General features: G+C 37.5%; 1 long non-coding RNA gene across 1 annotated transcript; it reads left to right on the top strand.

Moving 5' to 3' along the window:
- Positions 1-5,417: 5,417 nt before the first annotated feature.
- LOC112185378 lies at positions 5,418-6,298 on the top strand. Its single transcript, XR_002930227.2, has 5 exons — positions 5,418-5,537; positions 5,637-5,753; positions 5,874-5,958; positions 6,065-6,151; positions 6,284-6,298. It is a non-coding gene; the product is annotated as an uncharacterized LOC112185378 (long non-coding RNA).
- The last annotated feature ends 997 nt before the right edge of the window (positions 6,299-7,295 follow it).

The following is a 7,295-nucleotide window of genomic DNA, read 5'->3' as shown; positions in this document are numbered from 1 at the left end:
CGAAAAATCCGGGTCAGGTCAGTCGAAATATTTCGACACTGAATGAGTCAAGAAAGAGAAGAGAGAGGAAGACAGTTTCCGGAAAAGGAAACCAAATGAAAATAGTAAGTTTCCCACTCGGGAAACTTCTATTTATACCAAAATGGAAACTTCTTCCAATGGCCATAACTTCCTCGTACAAACTCCGATTTCCATGTTCCACATATCCACGAACTCATATCGACGGGCTCTACAACTTTTGTGAAGGAAGTTTCTAGAGAATCCCAACGAATAAAAATTCAACCCTTGCCCCCCCCCTAAAACGACGCTTCCTGAATAATTATTCACGCGAAACACTTCCGCTCCATCCACGAGCCACGAAACCATCCGATACCCACAATTTAAATTTCAGAAAATTCTCGAAAAATAAATACGAATTTCGGGGGCATCACAACCATGTAGCAAGGGTTTCTGCCTCAATTTCCTCTCCAACCACGACGTCTAATGGTCAGGTGATCACATGTTATGGAGAAAAGTCCAGGATGCGAAAGTTCAACTAAAGGTGAGACATTTTATTTGGAGGGTGGTTAAGGTTGTCTTGCCCACTAAAGCAGCATACATGGTAAAAGGGTGGAGTTGGATGACCAAATATGTGTGTTCTGCCGGTGTGAGAGAGAAACGAGTTTACATGTCTTTAAGGAGTGCAATGTAATTGCATGCATGTGGCTTTACAGCTCCCTAGGGCTTCGGACTCGAAACCATGCAGCAACCTCTTTGAAGGATTGGGTCTGGAACATGCTTGAAGTTCTCCATAAACAACAAATTGATATCTTCTTTATGTTACTTTGGACCATATGGTTAGAAAGAAACAAGTTGGTGTGGGTAGGGGGTGTTTTAACCCCATGCATGCAGTATCGTGGGCTATGCACCTTGTAGGCGAGTACCAAAGATTTCATCCTCTTAAAGTTCCAAATGGAGGGAAGAGAAGAGGGGAGGCCAAATGGGTTTTCCCACCGCGTGGAAGGCTCAAAATAAATGTTGATGGGGCCTTCAAGAGCAGCAATGCGAATGGAGGTATATGAGTCATAGTGAGGGACGACAAAGACAAGTTTTGTGGTGCTTGGTCTAGGTCGATTCCCTTTCTGGGGTCCACATATCAGAGCGAGGCTGAGGCTTGCAGAGCCGGATTGCTACTAGCTATTCATCAAGGCTAGAAGGATGTGGAGGTGGAAAGTGATTGCTCCGTTTTGGTTATTGCCCTTAATCACCATGTGGAGGACAACTCTGAGGTGAGTTGGATTCTAGATGATTGTAAAAACTTTATGCTTGCTTTTGACTATATTAGAATTCGGCATGTTTATGGTGAAGTAAATAGTGTAGCAAATAGATTAGCTCACTTTGCTAGTCTAGATCATGTTGTGGATCTCTCTTTAATTGAGGTACCTGTTTTCATACAGGATGTCCTCTATGAGGATAATTGTCACGCAACTATGTATGCTCGGGGTACAGGTATTACGTCCCCCCGATGCAACGAAATATTAATATTAATAACATGGGCATGGGGATGAGCCTCCTAGCTTGACTGGGTTCCAAACCCCATTTATTAAAAAAAAAAATGAGATGAGTACAATCAAAGGAGACCACATCCTGAATACATTCAGGAAAATGTGTGTGTGTGTATTAAATGAAAGATTAATTAACCATCATTTAATATATATATATATACACACACACTTTTTTCGTTATATATATATATATATATATATGTATGTATGTATATATGTGGTTAGTTTGACAATTTTTGTTGGCTCACATAACAGGTAGGGGTCTTTGTATCAATAATTTACACCATCTTATAGAAGGCCTCTATGTATATATAAGAAATTACAGCCACCATGAAAACTAGTGCAGTAGAAAGCACAAGTAGCTAGTGCAGCACCCTAGTTGGAACAATAATTCACACCATCCTACAGAAGGCTCATACCAATATATAAGAAATTACAGCCACCAAGATTACTAGTGCAGGATTAAATACCGGAATATTTGGTCTAGGAGTTAAAGTTGGTAATTGAGGTTATGCGTCTGGCATTATACACATATCACCTTTGAAATAGACCCTCAGGAGGAAAGCCCAGCCATTTTCCCAAGTAAAAGCAGACCTATCTCTGCTTAGTACGATTTCTGACTACGCGAATGCTCCAGGACCAGCTTGTGGAAGAATGTCATTAAAGTAAGGAAGTCCCCACAATATGGCAGTATCTTCTGCATAATAAGAATTCACAGATAAAGAGGCAATTTACAGTTTGCGCTAGCTTTTGGGATCTGCAACTTACTCTGCACAACTACCAACTTTTGCACTTTGACAACTAAAAGCACACTTTGGGCAGCCTACTATTTTGTCATCGTAAAATGCACTTAATGACACACAATAGGTGGCGTCTCTGTAGCTAGGAGCGGAGAGTATATGCATGTTACATTCCAAATTTCTGTGACAAGACGAAAGAATAAAATTGATTACTCTTCAATTCCTTAAAAAAAAGGTAAAACTCAAGGAGTAGGCTAGAACTTACTGAAGGTTGGCATCGCTCTCCTTCAATCGGATGAGTAAAATATGGTTGGTTTAACAATCTTTGCTGGCCCATAAGTGTATCTTGGCCCCGATGCTTTTAGTGAAAATTCTTAGGCGCTTTGATACGCTCCACCCACAATGATTTTGAATATGCTGATGCCTTTGCTCGTAATGAATCGACGAGCTCAAGACTCCTCTCTTCCAACAACTTCCTGCTCATCATAAGGAACTTAAGGAAGCAAGTCCGAGGACCAAACTTGAGATCTCAGAGGCAAACTTTAAAAGTTGGGACCTCTAATCCTAGTATGCATTTTTTTTTTTTTACATAGGAATTATCCGGAAACATATCTATAAACTGATAATCCAACCATAAAGTAGCAAACAAAATGTAATATCCAAAATATTTATATTCAAATAATAAGGAAGATATTGCAAACCAAAATTTAAAAGATTAAGCTCAAAATGTTCCAATTAGAATTATAAAAAAATAAGCTAAGAGCATCTCTAACAAAGTAGCTAAAGCAAAGCTAAATATAACTTTTGATAAAATGGCTAGCTATATTTATATAGGAATTTTGAATAGTCATATTTTTATCTCCTACTTTCTTTTTCCTTTATCTAAATTGTAATTTATGATTTGATAAAATATTTGTAATAACTAGTATTGCTACTGCAAAATTGTTCAATTTGTAGCTATATTTCACTTTTTTTTAGTTATTTTAACTTTAAGTATAGCTTACTTTGTTGAAGATAGTCAAATATGTTCCATACCAAAAATGAAATTAATAAAGTCAGAAAGGTCAACAAAAATGAGAGATTTAATTTTATTTGACCTTGGGGTAATTACATTGTTGCATATAGTTAGTGTGTGTGGGTGTAATTTCTTTATCTTATAAATATGAACAACATCTCTCCTCGTTTGGTTAAATAATGAATAGCAAGTCAGGCTATTGGGCATGCCTATAATATCTAATTCAATATTTAGGCCCGACGTGATATCTCACCATTATTATGAGGACGAGGCAATCTTCATATGAAAAGGAGTGATGATCACATACAAACCTACTTTGAGACCTACTAAAGCTTAAGCAATAGAATGACAAGAGAGATTCCGAATGAAAAATCACTCATCTTGTTGCATTAGTTGCTTTAAACTTGTTAAAATTGTTAAACATATAGCTATTTTAATTATTTAACTTAAAATTTAGCTTACGTTGTTGAAGATGGTCTACACCAAAAGTAGATTAATAAAGCTGGAATGGTCGACAAAAAGGAGGTAATGACTTAAAGGTAATTGTATTGTTGCTTGTACACACACACACACAAACACCCCAATCACAATTATGAATAAAGATTTATTATATTTATAGGCCATATATATGTGTGTGTGTGTTAAATGAAAGATTAACCATCATTTTCATTTAATATTATACTGTTTTCTTTATATATATATATATATATATATACACACACACACACACACACACAGATCCTATCCAAAGCGGAGGTCCGCTTTGAAATTAGTGTGAACTTCAAGTTTTTGGTCGCTTTTCGGTTGCACATCCACATCTCAACCGTTCAGTTTATATATATATATATATATATATATATATATATATATGTAGATCCTATCTAGAGCGGATGTCCGCTTTGAAATTAAAGTGTGAACTTTGAGTTTTTGGTCGCTTTTCGGTTGCACATCCACATCTTGACTGTTCAGGTTTAAGGTATTAGTGTATAGATCATCTTTGCAAATTTTCAGCCAAATTGATGATCGTTAAGACATTGATTACTGCCTTAAAGCTATTACGGTTCAGGTTGACAAATTCAGTCCGTCGATTGGTTTAAGCGAGCTAGATACCTTAACGATCATCAATTTGGCTGAAAATTTGTAAAGATGATCTATACACTAGTACCTAAAAACTGAACGGTCAAGATGTGGATATGCGACCGAAAGGAGACCGAAAACGTTCACACTTTAATTTCATAGCGGAACTCCGCTCTGGATAAAATCTATATATATGGGGTTAGTTTAACGATCTTTCACTAGTACAAAATGTTAATCACACAACACTAATCACACAACGGAACACAAATCATCTGTTGTGTGTTGAAGTCAGTTTAATCATACAACGGTGCTGGTTGAATTCTGTTGTGTGAATGCCAACAAAGTGATAACTTTTTTATAGGAACTACATTGCACAACGGAAATTAAGCATGGTCTGTCGTCTGAGCCTTAAAAATTTAACGGGAGATTTCCCTCCACTTCGGAGTTTCGGATGGATGTTGAAAAGCTGAAATCTGGGCTACTAGGACAACGGGTTTTATTATTGCCGTTGTGTGATTGAAAAACTAAGCACCAAAGTTGAAGGATGCTTGCTTGAATGTCTTCACCGAGATAGGGCTAGTGCAAGCTACAATAATCATACAACAGATTTAAGGTTTTCCGTTGTGTGAACATGCAACTGGTGGTAACATTTTAACCAAAAATGTTGAAGGCGCCATGTTTCCCTCCATGATTTCACATTTTATACATTCAGACGACAGTGAGATATATTTCCGTTGTGTGAATAACTTAAGAAAATTTTTAGCTAGGTTTTGATTCCCACATCGTGTCTAAAAGAAAGAAAGAACTTAGCTCTCTCTCGACTACATCGACACTCAGCTCTCTCTCTCTCTCTCTCGACTGCATATACCTTGCACTTATCTCTCTCTCTCAATCTGGCTTGTTGCTATCGTGCTTTGCTGCTGCCGGTCCCGAATCTGCCACCGTTCGCGATTTCTCTCTCTCGATCTGCCACCGGTAGCGATTTCTCTCCCCGTTCGGATCCATTTTGGTTCCGCCTTCCAGAGTTCCAAGCTCCAGCCACCGAGCCACCTCCCCTTTTAGTCTGCCTGAGCCACCTCCTCTGCCACCGAGTCACCTTCACTGCAAGTCTATATCTCTGATCTCTGCGACTCCTTCAAGGCTTCAATCCCTGAATCTTAGGTAAACATCGATTACCCAGTACCCATGCTGATGATGTTTGATAATTGGGAATGGGTTGTCCAGATTTGTGAATCATGATGTTTGGTGTTTTGGGTCTAGGCCATCAAGGACTGGGTTCGTTGGGTTCGTGACGAAAGCATAGCCATCTCTAAAGCAAAACTAGTTCTCCCTCTCTCTTTCTCTAGGTTTTGCTCTTCACTTCCGCTACCGGCTTCTGTAAGTTGCTTATCTCTTTCTCTATAAAACAGCAACCCTGAAATTGATTTAAATCGCTACTGTCTTTGTTCGTCTGTGTGTTTCTCCTTTAACCAATTGCCACTATAATCTTTGTTTCAGAGCAGTAAGCAGCAGCTAGCTTCTCCGATGTCGAGTTTCATGCCAACAGCCAATCGATCAGAACACGAATCCCAACAAGTTTGAGGTCTAAATTCAATTCAACTTTTTGATTTTCTTTGATTTGATTCATGAATATATATATATACATATATATATTTGTTAATTTTGTGTAATTTGGATTCAATCAATAGGTCTCTGAACCTCCAAACGACTCCATTTCGAGCCTCAGCTTCATCCCCAAAGCCAATCACCTTGTCGCCACCTCCTGGGTCAACCAGGTTTCAATTCTTTCGATTTTTATTCCTAAAAAAGCTATTGACTCTTAATCTGTAAGATAGTTATTGAATTTAATTGGTGCAATATGTTTTGTAGTAGTGATTATGATTTAGGAATAATATGCATTTGTTCAGGTTTGATGTTGGGAGATACAACACAGTGGACAAAATCTTGCTAGTACCCCAAGGGAATGATTTCACATGACCATCAAGTTGGTGGGCAAATTCTCTGTCTTGTATTGTTTGATTTTATTGCTGACTCTATGTTACGTGAAACTACTTTGATTTTTGGTGTCTATCAGATGGCATCATCACGTAGACACATCACCTCACCTCTCATCAGAGACGCCGCATCAATCTCTTCTCCCTCTGACGCCGTATCACCTAGCTTCTCATCACGATTCCGGGTTGGAAATCGAAGCCTCAATCAAGCAAGCTGCTTGGTGACGCGCTGAAAGCAAGCGCATAATTTAACCCTGAAATATCGTTAGTAGTATAAGCAAATAGGGATCGTTCTATTCCGGGGATTGAGGGTACACTTGTAATTGTGAAACAAATAAAGAAAAGTATTATTTACAAAAATAAAATAAAGAATATAAATATATACAATTGTATAAACAAATAAAGAATTAAAATAATAAAGTATTATTTACAAAAATAAAATAATGAATAGAAATATATACAAGTGAACAAAAAATAAGGGGGGGGATTAGGATTCTTAAAATTAAAATTAAAATAAATAAAATAAAGAAAACGTAAAAACATATATACAAGGGTGGAACGCAAGGAACAAAGATCAAAATCAATTCCATGTAATCAAATTCGATTCAAACCCTATAATTGTTCTTCCAAGTCATGAGAGAGGAGTTGATCATGTGAAACATTCGAAAGCAAATGATTTCCCATATTTTACTTTTCAATGCTAATTAACCTAAGCGAAAGCACCTAGATTAATCCTATCAAACATGCAATCAAGCCCTAGAAAGCTAGTCAATCATGACATGTTCAACGCATTAGACATAGAGAAAGGCTATCAACTCAAGTGTACAACTTAGTTATGGAAAAGTCCACCTAATTGCAATCCTCTTCAATTAAATTCGATTCTTGTCCAGAACCTTTACTACTTTTGATTCAAGTTACACAAAAC

The sequence above is a fragment of the Rosa chinensis genome, chromosome 2, assembly GCF_002994745.2.
Source record: "Rosa chinensis cultivar Old Blush chromosome 2, RchiOBHm-V2, whole genome shotgun sequence".
Lineage (NCBI taxonomy): Eukaryota > Viridiplantae > Streptophyta > Magnoliopsida > Rosales > Rosaceae > Rosa > Rosa chinensis.
This window is presented reverse-complemented; position numbering and strand designations above follow the sequence as displayed.